The sequence below is a fragment of the Panthera pardus genome, unplaced genomic scaffold, assembly GCF_024362965.1.
Source record: "Panthera pardus isolate Hobbes unplaced genomic scaffold, ASM2436296v1 HiC_scaffold_24, whole genome shotgun sequence".
NCBI lineage: Eukaryota > Metazoa > Chordata > Mammalia > Carnivora > Felidae > Panthera > Panthera pardus.
Window position 1 is genome coordinate 64,091,822 of NW_026526810.1, and position 23,586 is coordinate 64,115,407.

At 42.4% G+C, this 23,586-nt stretch overlaps 1 long non-coding RNA gene and 3 other non-coding genes across 4 annotated transcripts; 1 reads left to right on the forward strand and 3 right to left on the reverse strand.

Annotated features, from left to right (window-relative positions):
* Positions 1-517: 517 nt before the first annotated feature.
* On the reverse strand, positions 518-23,441 carry LOC109255768 (uncharacterized). Its single transcript, XR_002075345.2, has 3 exons — positions 23,228-23,441; positions 9,589-9,729; positions 518-780 (listed from the first exon to the last, which is right to left on the reverse strand). It is a non-coding gene; the product is annotated as an uncharacterized LOC109255768 (long non-coding RNA).
* Positions 4,289-4,370, reverse strand: TRNAL-AAG (transfer RNA leucine (anticodon AAG)). Its single transcript has one exon. It is a non-coding gene; the product is annotated as a tRNA-Leu (tRNA).
* TRNAL-UAG (transfer RNA leucine (anticodon UAG)) lies at positions 10,282-10,363 on the reverse strand. The gene has a single exon. It is a non-coding gene; the product is annotated as a tRNA-Leu (tRNA).
* Positions 22,560-22,632, forward strand: TRNAT-UGU (transfer RNA threonine (anticodon UGU)). The gene has a single exon. It is a non-coding gene; the product is annotated as a tRNA-Thr (tRNA).
* Positions 23,442-23,586: the final 145 nt, after the last annotated feature.

The following is a 23,586-nucleotide window of genomic DNA, read 5'->3' on the forward strand; positions in this document are numbered from 1 at the left end:
TCAGGTCATGATCTCGCGGTCTGTGGGTTCGAGCCCCGCGTCAGGCTCTGTGCTGACAGCTCAGAGCCTGGAGCCTGTTTCAGATTCTATGTCTCCCTCTTCCTCTGACCCTCCCCTGTTCATGCTCTCTCTCTCTCTCTGTCTCAAAAATAAATAAATATTTTTTAAAAATTTTTAAATAATGAGTGGTTAATCCTGAATATCTAAGCCTAATGTTACAGGAGTTTTAGTAAGAAGTACAAAGAAAACTTTGGTAAAGGTAGTTAAAATAACAGTAATCTGAACCAATGGGAACTAATCTGCACAATGAAATAGTCCAATCATAGATGAGCAGGATAAATATAAAATAAACAACACCTACACATTGGGGATACATATCAGGACACTAAAAATAGAATAGTAAGTCTTACTTGGTTCTAGAGAATGAGAATGTTTTCACTACATAAGTGAAGTTTGTTTCGCATCAGATGTTTGTAAATACTAAGCATAATAATGTAACATTTTCACAAGTCTAAAAGAATTTCATTTTTATCTTTATTTTATCAATTTTCATATAAAGTAAATGGTGAGATACCATAATCATAATCATTATCCAGATTCAACAATCTTCAGGGTTTTACTAATTTATCTATCCCTTTTTCTTCTTCTTCTTCTTCTTTTTTTTTTTTTTTTAAGTAGGCTCCATACTGGATGTGGGGCTTGAACTCATGATCCCGAGATCAAGAGTCTCATGCTTTACCAGCTGAACCAGCCTGGGTCCCCTCTTCTATTTCCTCTTATCTGAAGTATGATAAAACAAACCTATATCATGTATTATCACCATTTATATTTCAGTATGGTTCTCTAATCATATGAACATTATTACATATCCACAAATTTATACCTAAGAAAATTAATATTCATTCTTTTGTAACATTTATTACATAATGCATTTTGAAATTTCCCTGATTTTCTCAAAATGGCACATAGAGGTTTTAATATAATCAAAAGCGAAACAGATTTTACGCATATATTTGTTTGCTTTGTGTGTAAATCTCCTCTATTTTGGATCAGTCTCTTTCAGTGTCTCTGTGTCTCTCCTCTTTTCTCTCTCTGCCAGTGAGATAATAAAGAAATGAATCAGTTGTTTTGGACAATGTTATACGTTTTTCCAAATCTAATGCTTTCCTTCATTTTAATTTATACTGCTCTTTCATTTCTTGAAAATAGAACATTAACTGTCAATTCTTGATTAAGGTTAGAGTTTTTACAAAAGTACTTCAGAAGCAATTCTATGTACTTCACGTATTGAGTATCAGCTCAAAAGTCACATAATCTTTCAATTTTAAATGTTAGTGTTGATCAGTGGGTTCACATACAGAGAGCCTGATCCCTCCATTGCAAATTGCCCCATCAGCTTATCCTTAAATATTAATATCATCACAGCTAAATCATGATATCCAATTTTATATTTCATCCATATTTACTGGCTTGATTTCCTCTTCACAGAAGTTTTATTCACCAGCTAAGGCTACTTGGTTATCTTAAACAGAATGTACATTTAATAGGTAGGGATAATGCTTGATTCTAACCCATTAATTGCCGAATTTCACATTAAATAATTTTCTCCCTGGTTGTCCCTACTGGTGATCAATGGGTTGTTTTTCTTTCTGCCTTTAGGAGATCATTATATGTTTTTATATTCAATGTTTTGGAGTAGGTATTCCTTTTGGTCATCCATTTGTTCCATCTTTGGCCAGTGGAAACTTGTTGTTGGCTCCTGAGAACTTTTGCCATGGCCTAGTAGTTTGCAGAAATTCTTGCTTCCTTGCCAGCTCTTCATGTATGTTTCTTGCCCCAAACCTGAAATCAGCCTAGTTCTTTTTGATCAGAATGGTTTTGGGAGACCACAACATTTCAATTATTTCATGGAGCAGCAATTCCCTTTTCTCTGTAAATTATAGAAAAAGGAAATTTATATGTCTTCTCACTGAGGGATCAGTAATATGTACCTGGCTGGATTGTGAGGGTCTCCCTCAATGACTAGACACCTGCTGTTGATCACATTTTTTTGTACTAACTTTTTAGTACGTAAGAGAAGTTTAAAGGATGGATTTTTTTTTTTATTTTAAAAACACCAAAGCATTAGCAGTGGTGGAATTGAAACCTACAAATCCAAGAGACTATAGCCTAAACCCTGCACCTCAGACCACTCTGCCACACTACCTCATACTTAACCTCTTCACTTATTTTCATATTTTGTAATCTAGATGGAAGGTGATTGGGTTGAACATCACCATTTGTTTGAGAAAATAATCCTTTGACTTCTAGGAAGTGAATTCCCTGGGATCACAATCCTTGGCAAAAAATAGGCACTCACTAATTTGTGGAAGGTGCATACATCTTGATCTACATCACCTCCTACCAGCGTTGGGGTGAAAGAGGTTAAGGAGAAAACAGAAATGTCCATTCTCACACTCCACCCATGCAACCAAATTTCAGGCCTTTGCACCACTTATTAGCGTGATACTAAGAGACCTAGAAAAAGCCGCATGAAGATTTAGAGTGACCGTGAGTATAAAGCGAGCCTTGTATCTGCTCCCATCATTGCTGCCAGAACGTGCTATTTTTATTTGATAATTGGATCTTAATAGCCGCGTACCAGTAGGCTGATGGGAATGATCCCGCAGAGCAGAGAAGAAACAAGTGTTGGAAAGAATGTTTTGGGGTAAGCAAGAGAGGACAGCATCTCCTGCACCAAGGGTAGAGATGGCCTTAGCTAGGATCTCGCATAGATCATCCACAGTAACGGGAGTCCTAAAAATACTCAGAAAGCAGCAGGTGGATGAGGACCTTGTAGAAGTTCTCCTGTGACTGCTTCTGTTTTCTCGGTGAAGGAGAAAGCTGAGCGTTAGAATGCATGAGGAGTGATGGCTGTTTTGAGAAGGGATGAAACAGCAGTCTTTAAGAATCCTATATAGTAGAGGACTCTCAAAAACTTGTAAGATTGTCATGCAGACACGCTTGAGATCACCGCCATGAATTTAAATTGAGGCCAGTCTAGCATTACTGTTTCTCTCCATTCTAGATGACCCAGGTGAGTGCGGGGACAGAAGGCTTTCTTTAAATAAGGATTGTGATTTTGTTAAGTGAGTATGCTTAAGCAAAAGAGGAACAACCATACTCGAACTCCTAGATGGAGAAGCAGCCCAGAAACTTGAAGTTTCTCTTGGTCATTCTTTTAAGGACACGGGCCACCTCCGTTTCTTCACCCCCTCCTCGAAAGGAAGTTTCTTCCCGTTGCCCAAAAGCGCTCTCACCACAACCTCTCCAAAGAGACACAGTGAGAGGGGCAAATCTTAGACTGCACTTGGGTTCCACCCATCCACTCTTCGGGGGAGGCCCCAAACCACACGCACAGATCCGGAAGTTCTGACAGTTCAAGACGTGAAAATGTCTGATAGGAGTTCGCACTTGGGGTCGAAACTTTCTCAGGCTTTCTGAGAGCAAGCGCTTAGGGGGCAGTGAGCTTATTTTCCAAGTTGGTCATCAAGGATCCCCGACTCAGGTCTGCGAAAACCGAAACACCTCCCTCCTCCCGCGGGCATTGCCTCCTTTCCGAGACGCATCTTCGGACAGTCTCGCTCAGCCGTGTCCTTCCTTCTCGCTTCCTGGCCGAGAAGACCTGGAGGAACCGGGAGACACTGAGTCGAGATAGCAGAAACGGGGCTTGAGAGTGGGGAGGCAGAAACGCGAGCCGGAAGGCTCCAGAAAACAGGCCAACGGGGACCTAAGAACCCAGGAGCCGGCGCAAAAGTTGCAGGTATGTGCGGGCGACAGTACAGCCCTAGGGTCTGAGCCCTGTGATCTTGCCAAAGGAGTTTCCTCTGGACGTTTTGCTCCTGGACTGGCTCCAAAGCCTCCGTGCGTTTCCGTTTATGAGTGGGAAAAACGTAAAACAAAAAAGCACTCCCTGTCCTTTCTGAGCCTTTCTATCAATCCTTATATCAATCCGCGTGTGACAGCTACTTCTGTGGACACACCTGCCACTGTGAAGTCTTAACATTTGTTTCTTGCCGTCCCTTAACCTCCTGGTGAACTTCGTCTTTGAAGACTTATCAAAACGTTGCGGGTTGGCAAAACTTTCCAGAGCGCTACCCAGGCCAGAAAACAGGCGCTCTCTGCACTTGACCTAACAGTTCACCCTCGTGTACTCACCCCAGACCCATTCCGGTGCTACCTATGTAGACACTGGAGTGATTATTCGTCATCCTCTGACCTCAGTTCCGCTGTTGGTAAAAATTCCACTTGGCAGCGGTGGGATTCGAACCCACGCCCCCGAAGAGACTGGAGCCTTAATCCAGCGCCTTAGACCGCTCGGCCACGCTACCGCTGGCTTGTGGGGGCTCTGCCTGGTTTTTTCTGATGGTAACTACCTTCCTTTACATCTCCGTTCTATTACATAGATTTGTGTTCTGAAGTCTCAAATCTCAAGAACATGTGGAGGAAGGGATGGAGGAACCAGTAGGGCTCATCGCGAAAGCTTACTTTCCTCGCAGACTCTGGATTGTCCATCTCCCACCCACGGCTTAAAGAGGAATATTTTACTGAGTGAATGAAGAGTACATGAGTAATAAGTGAATGAAATTTGTAACACAAGAGAAGGCTGTGGGCCTTTTGCAGGTGTCGACTATGTTGGCTTCCTCTCCGTCTTGCTACAAATATCTTAGGGAAGATCAATGAAGTATTCAAGCTAATTAAAGCCACAAAATCCTTGCTCCGAGGGAGCATGTCTTATCAAACGGAGATCTAGGGCATTTGCAAATGCCTGAACACCTACTTAGAGCTAGAATCTAACCAACAACCTAGATGCCAGTGGAAATCTACAGTCCTTTCTTTTACTAGGTGAGATATCAAAGAGTTCAGGCATGTGTCTCTGCTAAATTATTTCTTCAGAGGAAGCGAAGCCCCTTATATGGTTTTACACTCCATTCCTAAGACACTTGGAGATGTCTTCTTTCTGCTCTCATAGAGCGGGTGCTCATTTCTTTTGAATCTGAGGGCTTTTAGGACCTTAGTGGTTTCCCAGGCCACCACATTGGCATCTAAGCATGGCAAAATCAACCCTCTGAGACTGCTCCTGTCACTCCAGAATTTGTGCAGGGGAATGTCCAGGCGAGTAGAGAGAGCAGCGCTCAAGTTCCCTGCTGACCAACTCTGCCGGTCTCCACACACACTGCAGAGCTATGCCCAAGCCCCAGGAAGGAACGTCATCTCCAGGCTTTCCTCTGAGCTCAGGGACACGATGTGCTCATTTTTCCGAGAAAAACATTTTAGTGAGAAGTGACAGGAGACGGTCCTGCAGCTGCACAGAGGCCAGACTGGGACTGCCAGTCCCTGCAGCTCCCCTCTCCCATCAGGCAGTTTTTATTATTGCAGGATATTCTGTCCCTGTTTACAAGTTGCCTTCATTTGATAGCTGCCTCCAGTTTTCAAAAGAGCTTTCGGGTTCTGTCGGTTTTTTGCTCCAGCACATCACAGCCAAAATAATCATGACATCCCTAGAGCAGTAGTTCTTAGCTCTGTTCATTAGAATCACGTGTGGAACTTTTAAAAATTCTGACGTGGACCTGGGCTCTAGACCAATTACCTCATAATCTCTATGGGTGGTATCCAGGCATCAGTATTGTATAGTTTCTCACATGCAGCCAACATAGAAAACCAGTGCCTGAGGATATTCCAACAAGCAGTTCTATTTCTTTTAAGGACTTCTCACTTGTCCCACCTGTCATGTCCAAACCTGCTTGACACAGGCTGTTTCTCTGGATACCTGCTGTGACGCAGCCAAGAAGTTGCCAGGTTCAATGCCTGAGTGGCAGTCGCAATGCTGCTTGACTACCACATGCCAGACCATGTGACTTGGTAAGGACCGTGTGCTGGAACAGAGGTGAAGTTGTTCACAGATTATAATGTGGAGCCACGTATCGGAAGGGTTCTTCCCTAATCCCTCCATGTTCTTCTATTTGTCTTTCAGCCTCGTTCTTGTATGTATCTCAGGATGACCCAAGGCTTCTCACCTCCTTATCTCCTCCCACACACCTGGAGTGAGCTCTGGACTGAACTAGCCTTAGTTCTAGGACCAAATACATACCCGAAATGACAGCTGAGAATGGGCCTTCCAGTTCAAGATTGCATGGGTCTTAAATCATTCATTTAATCCTCAGAGCTGACTTTATCAATATATTCTAAAGTATTGGCTTTTCCATGACCTTTTACACAGTTTATAGAAGAGATGGGACAGAGAAGCCCCTTCCAGCGCCACAGCGTTCTTCCCAAAGTTCAGCCCAGGAATCTGGGAGGCTATGGGAGGCGGGGAATCTTGGGGGAGGGTTTGGTGCCACTCCTAGAGTGATCTGCAGGACACTTCAGAGATTTTCCACATTAGGAGAGACTAGGGGTCCTGATGGATATTGTGCAGGATAAATCGTACACCAGGGGGCAGTGTAGCTCAGGTTTCCTCCAGACTCAAATGCACAGGTTGCACTTTAGAAGATTCCGTTCCTGTCTGGTTGTGGGATGAGGGGGAAGTGGGGGGCTTTGTCTTAGAGTGTGATGGCCTGGGGATGTTGAGTTGCAATTACTTGAGCCAAGGACAAGTATTTGTTACTTCTTCCTTCTGCCAGTTTTGTTGGTTGTGGATCAACAAAATGAAGATCTCTCTTACAAGAATAGGGTAAGAAGGTGTAACTCAAGAGTGAGTGCACCAGTCAGGGGCTAAAATATGAAATCCAGTTCCTCCTAGTTGAACAACTTTAGCTAGTTGAATCCACAATATATAAAATAACAATACATCTGGATCAAGTGGGATTTATCCCAGAAAAGCAAAGTTGGTTTGATATTCAAAATCAATCAATGTGATTTATTATTTCAACAGACTAAAAAGAAAAATCATATGATCTTACCAAAAAATGCAGACAAAGCATTTGACAAAGTCCACATTCATTCCAGACACAGACTCACAGCAAATTAGGAAAAGGAGGAAACTTCCTCAACCTGATAAAGGGAAGCTATGAAAAACTTCTGCTAATATCATGCTCAATGATGAAAGACTGAATGTTTTCCCTGTAAGATTGGGAGTAAACATGGACATCTGCTGTCATCACTTTTGTTCAACAAGGTGCAGGGGAAATGGAGGAAAAAATGAAATGGAAGGCATCTAGGTTTTTTTTTTGTTTTTTTTTTTTTAATGTTTATTTTTGACAGAGAGAGAGAGAGAGACAGAGCATGAGCGGGGGAGGGGCAGAGAGAGGGAGACACAGAATCAGAAACAGGCTCCAGGCTCTGAGCTGTCAGCACAGAGCCCGGCATGGGGCTCCTGAACCGAAGTCAGACACTCAACCAACTGAGCCACCCAGGTGCCCCAGGAGGCATCTAGGTTTAAACAAACAGGTAAAGGTATCTTTTATCCCAAGAAAACATGAAAATCTATGTAAAATTCCTACAGAATCTACAGAAAGCTGTAACTAATAAGTGAATCCAGCAAAGTTGTTGGATAGAAAGTAAATATTACAATTAATTGCATATATTACTGTCTATATACTATATCTATATCTATATAATTGTACCTAGCAATGAACTATCAGAAACTGACAATTTTAAAAACAATCCAATTTACATTAAATGTGAGATACTTAGGGACAAAATATGTCCAAGATTTGTACACCAGGAAAAAAAATGCTGAGATGGATAAAAGAAAACCTAAATACAAGGATCCTTGGATCATTTCACGCTTGTGAATGAGAAGATTCAATATCATTAAGATATCAATTATCCCTAAGTTGATTTGTAGATTCAATGCAATCCTAATCAAAATAACAAGGTTTTTGTTTTTTTTTTTTTTTTAATTTTTTTTTTTTTCAACGTTTATTTATTTTTGGGACAGAGAGAGACAGAGCATGAACGGGGGAGGGACAGAGAGAGAGGGAGACACAGAATCGGAAACAGGCTCCAGGCTCTGAGCCATCAGCCCAGAGCCTGACGCGGGGCTCGAACTCACGGACCGTGAGATCGTGACCTGGCTGAAGTCGGACGCTTAACCGACTGCGCCACCCAGGCGCCCCAATAACAAGGTTTTTAAATGTATTTTTAAGACATGTTTTTTTAAATTTAAAGTTTATTTATTTTTGGTAGTCTCTATACCCAAAACGGGGCTCAAACTCATGACTCATGATATCAAGAGTCCCATGTGCTTCCAACTGAGCCAGCCATGTGACTCTGGTTTTTCTTTTCTTTTCTTTTTCCTTTGTTTTAGAAATTGACTAGCTGATTCCAAAATTCCTATGGAAATTCAAAGATATAGCATGCCCAAAACAACTTTAAAAAGAAGAATAAAGTTGGAGCAAACTCACTCTGACTGACATCAAGACTCATAAAAGCTGCTCTAATCAAGACCATAGTATTGGTATTAAAATATAAAAAATAGATCTATGAAACAGGAGTACAGAGATAGAACCATACATAAATTATCTATTGATTGTTGACAAAGTTTCAAAGGCAATTCAGTAGAGACAGGTAGTCTTTTTTAATTTACTTTTTATTTTTTATTAAGTTTTTAATTTTAATTCCAGGATAGCTAACACAGTGTTATATTAGTTTCAGGTGTATGAGATAGTGATACAACAATTCTATACACATTACTCAGTGCTCATCACGATAAATGTATTCTTTAGAAAGGTAGTTTTTTCAATAATGTTAAAAAATAATTTTGATCCCTACTTAACACCACATAAAAAAATAATTCAAAATGGATCATAAACCCAAACTATAAAATATTTAGAGTGATATCTTTATCAAGTTGTATCAGGGAAAGATTTTTTTTAGAAGCAACACCAAAAGCATGATCCATAAAAGAAAAATATGATTAATTGTACTTCATCAAAATTAGGAGACTTTGCCCTTCAAAGACACTGTTGAGAGACTGAGAAAACAAGCCACAAAGTGGGACATAATAGTTGTACCCTCAGTCTTTAAGAACGATTTTGTCTCCTAAGGGACATTGACAATGTCTGGAGACACTTTCAGTTGTCATAACTGAGACAGTATTACTGGTATCCAGTGAGTAAAGGCCAGGGATACTGCTAAACATCCTATACTACACATGACCTCTGACCCCCACAGTAAAGAATTATCCGGTCCAAAAATGTCACTATTGTTGATGTTGACTAGAATAACAAGCCACATGGACAAACTTAACTCTTGCCTCCTTTAGGGCACAGGCCAGTCAGGTTCCACCACCATCTACTAAAATGAGCAGAGAACTCCTTCTCAAAGCCTTGAGGAGGGGACAGTGCCTGGATTCAAATCTGAATGCGGTATATATTCATAAACATGTGTATGTATCCAAATCATGCCTAATGCACCCTCTAGGTACCAAAGGCTATACACGTACATGGTGCAGGAAAGGCATTGCCCTCAAAGGCCAGAAAGTGAGAATGTTCCTTAAAGTGCTCAAATTCTTACTTCAAACCCATCCTAGGACTCTTTGGGGGCTAGGTAAGAGTCAGAGTGGTCTTCCTGGCCTGGCTCAAGTCTGGTGGTTGAATCACTTACCTGAGCTGGTGAGAACTTGCCTCCCTTGACGATAAGCTTCCTGCTTAACACATCTCCTTTGCTGTCCTGTGGTGAACTTGGAGGGAGAGACAGAGTGTGGGTTGGGAGGGGGTGCCGTAGTAGCAGAGAGACCAGAGGCACCTGGAAAGAGAAATAAGACGGAACATCCTGTAGGTAACGCATTAGGGGTCCGAGAGGCAGCACCGGGGACCACAGGGACACTTTGGGCGCCCTGTGCAACTGTCTGAATTTTTTTACCTTGGCTCTGAGTGGAACTGCTGAAATTTTCCGAGTTACCCCTTAGGAGCAAAGGCTGACTTCATTCCCTGCTCCCCTCCGTGCCCCACCTTACCTGTTTACTGCACTTTCAAGGTTCTGTCAAGATTCCAAGACTACCTCTCCTCTCCTAAGTGCCCAGGTTAAATGCCATCCTTTGGCCAGCAAGGCCTTATCCTCTCCCTTCCAAATAGCGGGGGGATCGGGGATCCGGAGGAGTGCGTCTTTTAAAGATCTGCTTGTGAGCTCCCTGCCAGTAAAACGGAGTCCTTCATTCACTAGTCCCACCCCATCAGTCAAGAGCCGAGTAGTCAGAAAATCCACACATTGAGTTTTGGTCAAATCCCGCAGGGGTACTATAGTTTTATTTGGAGTGAAGGCAAAGGCCGTGACTACTTATGACTAGAAACAAAACCCTGGCAGCGGTGGGATTCGAACCCACGCCCCCGAAGAGACTGGAGCCTAAATCCAGCGCCTTAGACCGCTCGGCCACGCTACCAAATCCACGGAAGTGGGCTGCCTACACTTCCTACTTATACATTTCTGCTCCTTTTTTCAGCATTGGTCTTTAAACCTTCAACCTGGGACCAAGATTGTAGGTATCACCAAAGGACCCTAAGGAAGAGACTCTTCCCTCCCTGCTTCGCTCCACTAGGATTCCAATCTGCATCCGCCCACCTCGGAACAGCTCTTCTCACTCCAGTAACTAAAGGGAAAGATCTTCAAACCAAACCATCCGCTCCGGGAGCGAAGCTCTTGGGATCTAGAACCTAAGAGCATTCCAAAGACAGGGGTCGCGTCAGCTTCCGCCTAGCACCTGGTAAGCGCTCAGAAAGTGTTTATTGAACGGATGAATGAACTCTTTTAGACTCCAGATAGCTTCGGGGTGGGGCTGGTGGGGTAAAGAAGACCAAAGCAGCAGCTTTTGCTACATTTTGAGTTTGATACTTTTCGGTTCCGAAGCCGGGAGAGAAGTCTTCGAGTCTCCAGGAAGCGTAGGACGTGAATTAAAACCACCGAGAAGAAAAGCTTGCCTCCTGGTTCCCTTTTGCTCCTTTGAGACCTAACTGCAAATAGGCGGTGCCAATCTCCGCCAGCTCCCTAGTCTGGACCGAACAGAGGCTACAGAGTCTTCCTCCCCCCGTCCTGCTTGCCCGAAAGGAAGGCTGTGTCAGAATGGATCGGTTCCTGCTGCTGGGAAGCCTTCAGTCCCTTTCTTTAGAACTAACTCTTCGTCTGCCAGACAGGTCCCCTTTCCCCTGATCAGTAGTAGCCACGTGGCGCCTGTTATTACGGGCGACTAGGGACGGAGATAGCCAGAGACGCCCTTCCCTGGGGACGGAGCCGTGATTCTGAGCCCGCACGGGGGCTCCTAGCACCCAGGATTCTGGAGAACTTCCCTCTTCTCATCTTCCCCGGAAGCCCAAGCCAGGTTCCAGAATGGGGGAGAAAAAAGATTCACACCTATTCTCTTCTTGACACAGGGAAGGTAGACACACCTCAGTTCTCCAAATGTCAGCGTTTCTGTTCTGGGCCTACCAAACTTTGGTTTCCATGCTCCTTTTGATTACATCCAAGTGGAAATTACAGAATGCCAATAGCTGATGTGTCTCTTTTGCTAGTGTGTGGCAGTAGCAGAGAAATAAATTCACAGTTAGTGCCTAGTCTTCAGAGAAAAACAAGGTGCCTGTGTCACAGAGAATGGCTGGGGGATGTGGGTTGGGTGATGTTTCGGCTAATTTTCTGCCTTCTGAAGGTGGAAATTGTGGCTCCCTGGTGACATCCAATCATATTTGGATAACATTATTTATTTGATAAAATTGAGGATATTTGGGGGCAACTTTACACAAAGAGCTTTAAACAGGGAGGTTGTGTATGGTTATGCTTTATGCTTCCCTCTCTCTTGCAAATATACAGCCTATGTCAGGGAAGAAGCCGCCAGACCGGGCTTACTTTCCTAAAAATAGACAATAGTCATTGTCTATTAATCAATTATGCTTCCCAAGAGAAGGGAAAAATAATCCCATGGTGGTGTTGGGACACATAAAGGATATTCCCCACCCCCCCAAGAGCCTCCTGTAAAATTCTACGGTCCTTGTTATGGGTGGAATCCTGTCCCCCTCTCCCCTGCCCCCCGCCCTCGAAAAAAAGATCTATAGAGTCCAAATCCCCAGTACCTCAAAATGTGACCATATTTAGAAGCAGGGTCTATACAGAGGTAATCAAGTTAAAATGAGGTCTTTAGTGTGGGCCCTAATCTAATATGACTGGTGTCCTTATAAGAAGGGGGAAAAGGGCATAGAGGCAGAGATCTCTTTCTGGAATCCCATAAGCTTCAACATAAAGAGAGCAATGCTAACTCTGACATATTCTGTGGGGCTCTCAGAAAAAGAACTGCAATGCATTTTCAAGGGTATAGGTGTAGGCACATTGGGGCCACTTGTGTGGAGACAAATAACTGGAGAGAGGGACAGGGTTTTAAGCACAGAGCAGTGGTTCTCAAACTTTAACGTGCACCCAATCACCTGCAGGGTTTGTTAAAAAGCCATTGCTGGACACAACCCCTGCAATTTCTCATTTAGTAAACCTGAGAACTTGCATTTCTCATAAGTTGCGAGCTGATGCTGTTACTGAGCCAGGGAACATGCTTTGAGAACCACCGCCCTGGAGATCAGTTTTGTAATTTAGAATTCTGGTAGAAGTGAGGAAAAAGAATTGAGGAAGTCAAAGACCTGAGACTTCTTGAGAGCAGTGTCCAGGGAAGATATGTGTGCTTAATTGACAGCAGTGGGAATAAATGAGAAATCACAAATAAAATAAATTTATAAGTGAGGGAGAAAAGCTTAGCAAAATAGTGAAGCCTAATGTTTTTTTTAAATTATTTTAAGTTTATTTATTTTGAGAGAGAGCAAGAGCACAAGCAGGAGAGAGGCAGAGAGAGAGGGAGAGAGAGAGAGAGAGAGAGAGAGAGAGAGAGAGAATCCCAAGCAGGCTCCTCACCACCAGTGCAGAGTCCGATGTGGGGCTCAAATCCACTAACCAAGAGATCATGACCTAAGCCAAAACCAAGTGTCAGATGCTTAACTGAGTGAGCCACCCAGACACCCCTAGTGAATCCTAATGTTAGGGACAGGGAAAAGGGCTTCCCAATACTGGACAATGGTAGTGGCCACTTTACCACCCTTTGGGATTTCGATTGAGCTTCCACTTAAGGATACCCACCTGTAGAAACACAGAGATCTCAAATGGACCACAGAAAATGGAAAATGGTGCTATCTTCTGTGATCTCTGGGCATGTTTATTTGTCCTGCTGGGTAAGACATAATGATAAGCAAGGGTGCAGGAGAAACTAGGAGAAATGCTTGCAGCCTTATCCTCTCCTAGACCATTTGGAAAGTGCAGTACATGCCCAAAACAATCGCCTGAGGCCCCCAGAAAACTTGCTGCTGGAGATCTTTCTCATCTGTGAAAGAACTTCAGAGACTTTAAGCCTGGGAAGGCTGAGGTCCCAGAACAATGCACCTGCAAGATCTCAGCCCAAGAACAGGGAATGTCACCCACTACTGTGTGGTTCCTTTTTTGTTCAACTCTCAAAAGTAGAATACTTGGTCTCCTAATTTCAAAGACTTACCACAGACTTCTGTATGACTATGGGGGCAGAAATCCTGCAATTATACCCAGTACTCAAAGAAAAAACAAATTATAAATACAGTTTATATTTACAATCTATTTCACTTGATTTTCTAAGTCCAAGTGTGTTTTTTTTATCATGTCCATTGTATGGGCTTAGACAAGGTGGAGTCCACACCCTTGTCAGTAGTGTGCAATACCTGAACTCTCCTTTGATCTTAATCAGAGACCTAAGGATGTCTACCAGGATGTGCATCCTACTGTCCTCCACTCTATCAACTGAGCTACTCAAAGATGCATAGTAAAATTTATGCAAAATTTATTGAGGAATCTATTCTATTACCTCTCACAACCATATATTTATTGGTTACTGTGTTGATTAAACCTTTTATGCCCTTACTGATATTTTGTCTACTTGTTTAACACCTACTGAGAGAGGATTGTTGAAATATCCAATGATAACTGTGTATTTTTCTATTTCTCCTCTTAGTTCTGTCAACTTTTGCGTCTTATGTATCTTATTCTTACAATGCTTCTTATATTTTGCTTCTTATATTTGCTTCTTATATTTTGCTTTTTATATTTATGTTTTATAACAAGCTACATTATTAGATACATGGAAATCCAGAAATATTGTGGGGTTTTTAAATAGAGTTTATTTTTTAGGGCAGTTTTAGGTTCACAGCAAAATTGATTAGAAAGTACAAAGAGTTTGGGTGCTTGGGTGGCTCAGTAGGTTAAGGGTCAAACTTCTGCTCAGGTCATGATCTCGAGATCCAGTCCATGGATTAGAGCCCCACGTTGGGCTCTGTGCTGAGAGCTCAGAGCCTCAAGCCTGCTTCATATTCTGTGTCTCCCTCTCTCTCACTACCCCTCCCCTGCTCCCACTGTCTCTCTCTCAAAAATAAATAAGCATTAAAAAATTAAAGAAAGTATAAAGAGTTCCCATATACCTCCTGCCCCCACATATACACAGCCTCCTCCATTATTAACATCCCACACCACGGTGGTGTATCTGTTACAATAGATGAACCAACACTGACACATCATTCTCACCCAGAACCATAGTTCACATTAGGGACCTTTGTGAATTCCTGTGAATTTTCAGATTGTTTGTTTCTATCTCTATAAAGAATGCCATTGGGATTTTGATATGGATTGTCTTGAATCTGTAGAGCACTTTGGGTAGTTTGGATATTTTAACAATTTTGGATAGTTTGGATTCTTCCAATCCATGGACACAGGATGTTTTTCTATTTATCTCTGTCCTCTTTAGTTTCCTTCATTAATGTTTTATAATTTTCAGTGTATGAGTCTTTTACACATTTAGTTAAGTATACGCATATACAGGAGCACCTGGGTGGCTCAGTTGGTTAAGTGTCCAACCCTGGCTTAGGTCATGATCTTGTGGTTTGTGAGTTCGAGCCCTACATTGGGCTCTGTGCTGTCTGTTTCAGATTCTGTGTCTCCTTCTCTCTCTGCCCCTCCCCCACTCGTGCTCTGTCTCTCAAAAAATAAATAAATGTAAAAAGGATTTTTTTGGAAGTATATGCATACACATGTCTATAAATAACAATTTCCTGTAACTTGAGAGTTGGTTCTCTTTTATCACCAAGAATACTTCTATTTCCTCTTTCCTCATGGCAGCCTATCAGGTATTTGAGGATGGTGATGATGTCCCTCAAGTTTTCTCTTTCGCATACCTAAAAACTTCAGTTCCATTAAACATTCTTCCTCTATTGAGGTAGCCAGCTAGCCAGCCACTCAGTCCCTCTGCATTCCTGTGGTTCACCTGGGCATAATGCCTGAGAACAGTGCTTACAAAATGATCCCGATAGAAAAAAAGTTGGACAGCCATGAGCAGTGTAGGGAGAAAGAAATAAAAGGCAAGAAGACAGTAGTGGAAGGTCTGAACAGAAGTAGCAAGAGAAAGCTTTTTACAGACACCAGAGTAATCTGCAGGTGATATTTAAAGGGGCTATGGAAAGCAGAATAAGTCAGCAGGAATTCCAGGGCACCAGGCAAATGTTTGTAGGGTAGGGCTTGACTTTTCAATTCTTAAAAGATTTCCTTTAGACAGCACAGAGCCTGTTTGGGATTCTCTCTCCACCCCTCCCCTGCTCGCTTGCTCTCTCTCTCTCTCTCTCTCTCCCCCCGCAAAAATAAATAAATGAACTTAAATTTAAAAAAGCAAGCCATCAACTTTTGTATAAAGTCAGATGCCACCCTTCCCCAGCTGGTTGAGGGAATCAGCGGCTCAAGGATAGCTATACACTAAGCCCTACTGTCCTCCCCTCTTCTGGCTGAGTTATGTACGGCTATATGCCACATTTCTCCATTTTGTGTTTAGGATACTGCAAAGTTTGAATCTTTTAATAGATGGGACAGAACAGTCTTACAAGGTTGTTGGGTCCAAAATGGGAGTGGGGACACTAATGAAATGCAGAAATGAAGTCTTGGGAAGTAACTATTGTTTTTAGTTTAAGCATCATAGGTTTGGATCTTACAGGTTTGAACCCTGGCCCTCTGGTGTCCACAGTGAGAATCACATGTCATGAGAATCACATCATGAGTCAAAGAACTGAACCGCACATCCTTTAAAGGACCTGCATTTCCATGGCCTCTCATCTCAGTCAGTTTCTGGGGAGTTTTGTGACATTCTCTACTGTGTTTTCATTTGCTCTGATCCCCTAAATACTCAGTCTTAGTTTCCTCACACTGTTAAAAACATGAACTCTCTTGCTCAAATCCTGCAATTAAGCTCAACCTATTTGGGATGGAAGGACATTCCCTCCAGGTCTTAGAAAAGCAGAGTTTTGTAGAAGCTGAGTCCAAGAAACATCCCCTTTGCCTATCTTACTTGCCAAACCTTAGAGCACCCAGATGCAGCTCAGACCACACCCAGCATTGCTCAGGCCTGAAGAAAAGCCTAAAGGTGGCTGGCACTGGTCATCCACTTAGCAGGACAGAATGAGGCTTCTCCCAGTGGAAAGCATGTTTCCTTGGGAGTCTGAAACTATGCACTAACTTGAGAGAGGAGGCAAGACATTTTCCAGGGGAACCTGCCCAGCAGGGCTGAAGGCACATGCCACGTCAAACTGATTCTACTTAGTGTTTGCTTAGTGTTTGGTTGAGGACATTACCTTAGAGATTCTCACTCTCAGTAGGTAACCATATGTTTATGTTTAGGTAAGTTCTCCACTTTTCCATGAGGATGCTCTGTGTGCTGGTATCTGGCACACCATTTAGTGACCACATACATATGAGAATTGGCACCTGAATTCAGGTACCACCTGGTTTCCTGGAATTTACACTTAAACTGTATGAGAGCTGGAATGCCCTTGGAGATTTTTAGTGTTTGTTTTACCAACAATTCCAGGAAGAGGAAAGTAAAAGATTCCATGGTAGTCCAGATTTCTGTGGGTTATGATATCCTTTTTTCTTTGCACATATATCTGCATTTGTTAGCTCTCCATTTCAAATACTTATTAATGCCCTGAGATGTGCTGGTCTCTTGGCTAGGTAGCTGGAGACTCAGAAGTATGAACCATACAACCTTCCCTTCAAGGAGCTGAGGTATAAGCTGAGGACGTTATATTAATGTATATGATTTTTTAATGTTTATTTATTTTGACAGAGAGAGAGACAGCATGCATGCTTGTGGGAAGGGGCAGAGAGAGAGAGAATCCTAAGCAGGCTCCTTGCCATCAGTGCATGGGCTCCATTCAACAAACCATGAGATCACAACCTGAACTGAAATTAGAAGTCAGATGCTCAACCAACTGAGCCACCCAGGTGCCCCGTTAATGCATATGATTCTTTTTTTTTACTTTTTTGCATATGATTCTTAAAACAAAATAAACTTAGTAGTCTATAGCTAAGTGCACTAGAATCTCCTTCCCTTTTCCTTTGCCTTCTCATTTGTTCTTTCTTTGTGTCTTTCTTTGCATTTTCAAAAAGATGGACACAGGTGGGGTGCCTGGATAGCTCCATTGGTAGAACATGCAACTCTTGATCTCAGGGTTGTGAATTCAAGCCCCACCTTGGTGTAGAGATTACTTAAAAATAAAATCTTTTTTAAAAAGTAAAATAAGAAAAATAGGAATAGATAGGAAACCACAACTTAGAAGTAGGTCTGGAAGACTAAAAAATAAAATCAAAATATGTGTTATCTTTTGACAGTCTTTCATATAAGATGAAGAAATATGGGAAGGGGAACAGAACAATTTGATAATTTCATAAGCAACTGAATATATGTTGAGTGGGTAATGTCAGGCTGGATGCTTACTTCCTAGGTGCCATGGGTCACCTCCATTATATCTGTCCTCTTCAGTCTTTTGAGAGTGGGAGTGAAATGGAAAGAACAGCAAGGATAAGAAAAAGTATCATGGATTTCAGAGGAGAGAAGAGATGAAATCTATTTGGTAAACAGCAAAGGCTTTCTGAGTTAGAACAGTGAGATGGTCTTTCCAGGATAAGTAGTGTTTGACAGGTAAGGTGAAAGGGGAAATCACTCTAGTTGAAGAAATGATAAGCAAATGATCACAACTGAAAAAGGTGTGAGTTCTGTTTGGGGAATTATAAGTGGATCAAGTTGACTGGGACAGAGATCTGTTGTCAATATACACCTGTCATTGGGTAAATGTTGATCTGAATATTAGAAGACAAAAGCGGTAAGGTAAAGAGGCACAGACTGAGAGCACTTTAGGGTACTTGAGAGTCTTTAAGTTGAAAACAATTTTTGCTAAAATAAAAAAGGAGGATTTCTGTAAGGATCCAGGAAAATCTCATAGATTCCAAAAGTGGAGCATGCTGAGGCCTCTGGAGTGGGCCACAGCCAGGGACTCAGAAGGTGTGCAGGCAGGCTCCCTCTCTCACTATCACCTCCCCATGCTCTCCCTTGTGTTCTTCCTACAGTAATGCCTTCTCTGCTTCTCAGTTCATGTGGTAGAATATGATTGATGTTACAGCTCTTCCAACTCTAATGTCCTTTCTAGTAATTGTGGGCTAATTAATTTGGACCAAACTCTTTGAGGAAAAATGATAAGAATATTGGATAAGATTTTACCAAATCTTCTTAAAAGCATCAAAATACTTAAAATGGTAGTAAGCAACGACTAGGCCAGAATCTAAACAAAAGACAGAATCTGAGAGGTAAGGGAAGCATTGACCTTTGTAGCTCTGAAGACACTTGCTAATTACTGCAAAACTGGGCTAGAATTTTGGCAGCCTCTTTGGGTGGGAGAAACAAGAGGGACAGATGTCAAGACCCAGCACCTAGCAAAAATAGAAAGTCTGGTGAGACACTCTCCCCAAATATTAAGTTTAAACTCGTAATATTAAAGAGCTGTTCCCATAAGATGAACAAGAAGTAAACCTACCTCTATCCTCCTACTTCCAATAATGGTTATGGAGCTCAGCAGAAATCAGCTGAGCTTAGCAAGGGAAAACAGAAAGAATGAGAAGCTGTGACTGCAGGTTTCCATTCTCCCTGATTTACAGCTTGGTAACATCATCTTGGAGGCTCAGCAAATGACTGGCCACCAACATTTTTTTAGTGTCCTTTCAGGTTGATGGTGCTCCAGGTGCCTGGGAGAAACCGAAGCTATATATATATATATATACACATATGTATGTATATATATACATATATATATATATGTATATATATATATATATATATATATATATACATTTTTTCCCCAGGAAGTCTCCTTCATCTTGGCCCCCAAAATTCACTGCATATAATTTTGAAAAGACATTGAGCAGTGCTCATTGAAAAAGACCAATTACACAAGGAAACAAAGTGAAACAAAGTGACTTGAGTAAGAATTACCTAAAACAGTAGATAGAATACTATTGGAATTATCCATTATAGATATTAAAATGAATATAATTACTATGTTTAAAGAAATAAAAAACAAGCTGGTAAATGTCTGCAAGGAATAGGAAATTACAAAATTTGGCTTTACTGTTGGTGGGATTATAAACTAGTACAGCCGCTATAGCAAACAATATGGAGAATCATCAGAAAAATAAAAAACAGAACTACCATATGATCCAACAATTCTGCTCCTGGGAAAATACCCAAAGGAAACAAAAGTAACAACTTGTTGCCTTTTTTTCTCTTAAGTAGGCTTTGCGCTCAGCATAGAGGGCAACAGGGGCTTGAAGTCACAACTATGAAATCAAGACCTAAGTTGAGATCGAGAGTCAGACACTCAACTGACTGAGCCACCTAGGCACCCCTGAAAGCACTAGCTTAAAACAATACTTGCAATTGCATGTTCATGGCAGCATTATTTACAACAGCCAAGACATGAAAACTACCTAAGTGTCCACTGACAAATGAATGAATAAAGAAGTTGTTGTATATAATATATAGTATCTAATATATAATATCTCACACAACATGTAATACAATAATATATGAATATTATTTAGCCATAAAAATGAGGAAATATTGCCATTTAGGACAACATGGATGGACCTTGAGGGCATTATGCTAAGTGAAACTAGTCAAACAAAGGCAAGTACTATATGATCTCATTTATATGTGGAATTTAAAAACAAAAACAAACAACCCCCCCCCCCAAAAAAAATCATAGAAAAAGAGATCAGATTTGTGGTTACCAGAGGCAGGGGTTGGGGAGAGGGGGATAGGAGAAAGGTGGTTAAAAGGTACAAATTACCAGTTACAAGATAAATAAGTACTTAAGTACATGTAATGGACACCTGATGACTACAGTTACCCATGTTCTAGGATATATATGAAAATCGCTCAAAGAATAAATCCTGAATTCTCCTCACAAGGAAAACTTTTTTCTTTTTTTTTCTCTCTCTTTTTATTGTATCTACATGAGATAATGGATGCTACTAAGCCAAAGCAGTGATCATTTAACAATGTATGGAAGTCAAACCATTATGCTGTACAGCTTAAACTTATGCAGTGATGTATGTCAATAATATCTCAGTAAAACTGGAAAAATTTTTGGCTTCATAGTTTTAAAAAAGAATAAAATAGAACTTCTAGAATTGAAAATTAGAATTTATAAGTACAATTGACTCAGTAGGCAGATATAACAGCTGATTAAACACAGCTGTAGAGAGCAGTATATTACGAGTATGTTATTCAGAATGCAACCTGGAGAGACAAAAAGAAAATATGGAAGAGAAGTTAAAAGAAATGAAGGACGAGGTGTGAAGGTTTAACTCCAGTTTCATAAATGAAGAAAGAAAAATATAGCAAAACAGCATTTGAAAAGTTGACCAAGAATTTTCCCAACCCGAAGAAAGATAACGGTCTACAGACTTACGAAAGCCCTTTATCTCACCATTGAAAAAACATAGGATTTCCCTCTGGTGTCATTCACTCCTGTTTTATACATCTAAATTGAAATCTTCCTTGGATTAATCTTACTGGTGGAACCTAGGTCACATGTCCACCCAGCTGGGAAAGCAAGTTTTCTAAGACAGACTTATATTATGTGAAATTACCAAATATAAGGACAATGTTCAAAAATGTTGGGGAGTCACTTATAGGACAAATGCCTGCAACAGAGCTATTCAGTTCATGTTCAGACTTTCTCAGTTTTCCTTTTGTACTCTCTTCCTTCAAGAGCACATGACTCTTAGAGGCTCTAACTCAGTGGATAATTCATGTAAATTGATCTAATCATGGCCTATTAATCTGTGGACTTCAGGACACGAGTATTCTAGCTATTGTACAATTCCCATAAACTCCTCCAATCTCACTTCAAATCCAGCCTACCTAAATCCCAGCAACTCACCCCTCTGTCCATTCCAAATACCTATCTCTCCTTTGGACTTTTTTTTCCCCCTCTGAAAATATCATCTTGCTTTTTTGAGATATAATATTTGAGAGTCCTCCCTGACTCTGGACTGACTCTTTATTCATATTTAACTTCAGCTGAATCTGCTCTCCCTCTCTCTCCCTCATTCCTTCCTTCCTTTCCAGTCCCATAACTGTCACCCTCTTGCAGCTTTATGGTTGAGTACCTGTACCGTGGCCAGTCTCTGATGTTCCTTTGACTCTGGTTTCTCTTCCTTTCAATTCATTCTGCATATCAATGCCTGGTGAGTTTCCATTTTCAATTTTTTAAAGGGCGTAACCTCATTCCAAAAGTCTCTTGGTCTCCTACTAACCTGTCTTACCTTCCCATGCTTCCAGGAGGTCAGACATCTGCCCCAGCCGCTGTTCTGCCTTGGCTCCTTAAATGCCTCAGTTTTTCTTTCTCACAACTTTGCTCATATATTTTCTTGTACCAGAGATCACTCCGCCCCCAGACTTGTGTCTTAATCTCCCTTCGAAGCGCAGCTCAAACCCCATCCCCACCTGAAGGCCTGCCTCTGTGATGGCTCACTGTGAATCTGCACAAGCTCAGCCCTGTCCACTACCCGCCTCACACCTGGCACAGCTACTTTTCACTGTTCTCTTTCATAAAAAAGTAAAGTTCTTTTATTCCACAAGACTATATGACAGGGACTTCAAGTTCAAGACCCTATCTGATGCCTTGTTTCTCGTGCCTAGCACAGAATTAGAGTTCAGTCAGTGTCTGTTGAATGAAGAAATGAATTAAATAACGAATTAACAAATGCTTGCTCTGGCGTGGAAACTCAAGCTGTAAGAAAGGTCCCTACATGTAAGGAACTTGAGGTAGGCGGTTGAAAGTCGGCGGCCATCCTGAGTCACAGAGAAAATCAGTGGGAAGGTCCAGTTTCAGCTGAGAGACCCATGGTAGGCAACTTCCTCTACGCCTGGTTTCCCCTCTTAATTTTCAGTGTGAGGGCGGGGAGGTGGACTGTTTCACTGTGTTAGATTGTGTTGGGTTAAGCAGATTTCTCCAATCTTAAAATAGTGGTGGTTGCTGTTACTGGCCTTCACACCGTGTTATCCCTAGCAGGAGCCTGCTGACCGAATTCCAAAAGTAAATTGATTGAAACGAAATTCGGATTTGATCTGCCTCCTACACTTGATCCTCTAACAAAGAACCAGCATTAAAAACTTTCCTTTTCAAAGAAAGAAGCGAGACATTAGCCCGCGAGGCCCTATAGCTCAGGGGTTAGAGCACTGGTCTTGTAAACCAGGGGTCGCGAGTTCAAATCTCGCTGGGGCCTGCTTGTTCTTTCTTATTGTTTTAAATCTCTCTCACTCCTGGACCCCTTCTCTCTCCAGTAACTTTGACCTCCGACGAAATTCGGTCCTTATATCTTCTCGCCGCAGTGCTGACAACCCGAATAAACCACGCAGAGAAGCCACCTCGTAGGCGCTACTGCGCAAGTGCAGCTCTGCTGCCTGGATTGTGGCGGAGGCCATTACAAGCGGCGGGAAGCGCTGCCTGCCCCGCGGAAGTCCAGAGTCTGTTGACCAGGCGGCGAAAGCCCTCTCTGAGGGCGGCGGGAGCCCTAGCGGGGCTGATGGCGGTGGGGGAAAAGAATGGGGTCCAACCCTCTGGCAGGCTTGGAGCCCAGAACAAGCTCCCCTCGCCAAAGGGGAGGAGCCGTCCGGGCGAGGGGTTCTGGAGTGTGGGCACTCCACCAAGGTGTACCGTTTCAGTGGGTTTTCGAACACCTTCAGTATGCCAGCGGGAAAAGTAAGGTGGAGACTTGGGTCACTAAGTTTGTTACTGACTCAAAGGAACTGTGGATTCCTCTTTACAAAAACCTTTAAATATTTTCTCCAGAAGTCTTCTCACAGAAACATCGGGCTTACCCGTACGTGCCATATTCCACATCCTCCGCCTCCCCGAGTCTGTGGACGTGTAAACGGAAGAGAGCTGCAGCTCGCCAGTGCAGCCGCGCCTGGATTGGGAGGCGAGCGCAGGAAGGGAGGGAACGGGAAGGGGCGCCGGCTTGAGTCTCGAGTCCCGCCCTCCGCCTGGCGCCGGGTTCCGCGGCTAGAACCGCGTCTCCCACCGCCGCAGCCAACGGCCCCCGGGCGAGCAGATGCCCCCGCCCCGCGCGGCCACGTGATGCAAGGGACCTGGGGGTGCCTGTGAAGAGCTCATGGGTTGGCCCTGCTTTGGAACCCTCTGGGTGAAAGAGGGGAATCCCACTCTAAAAGGGTTGTCC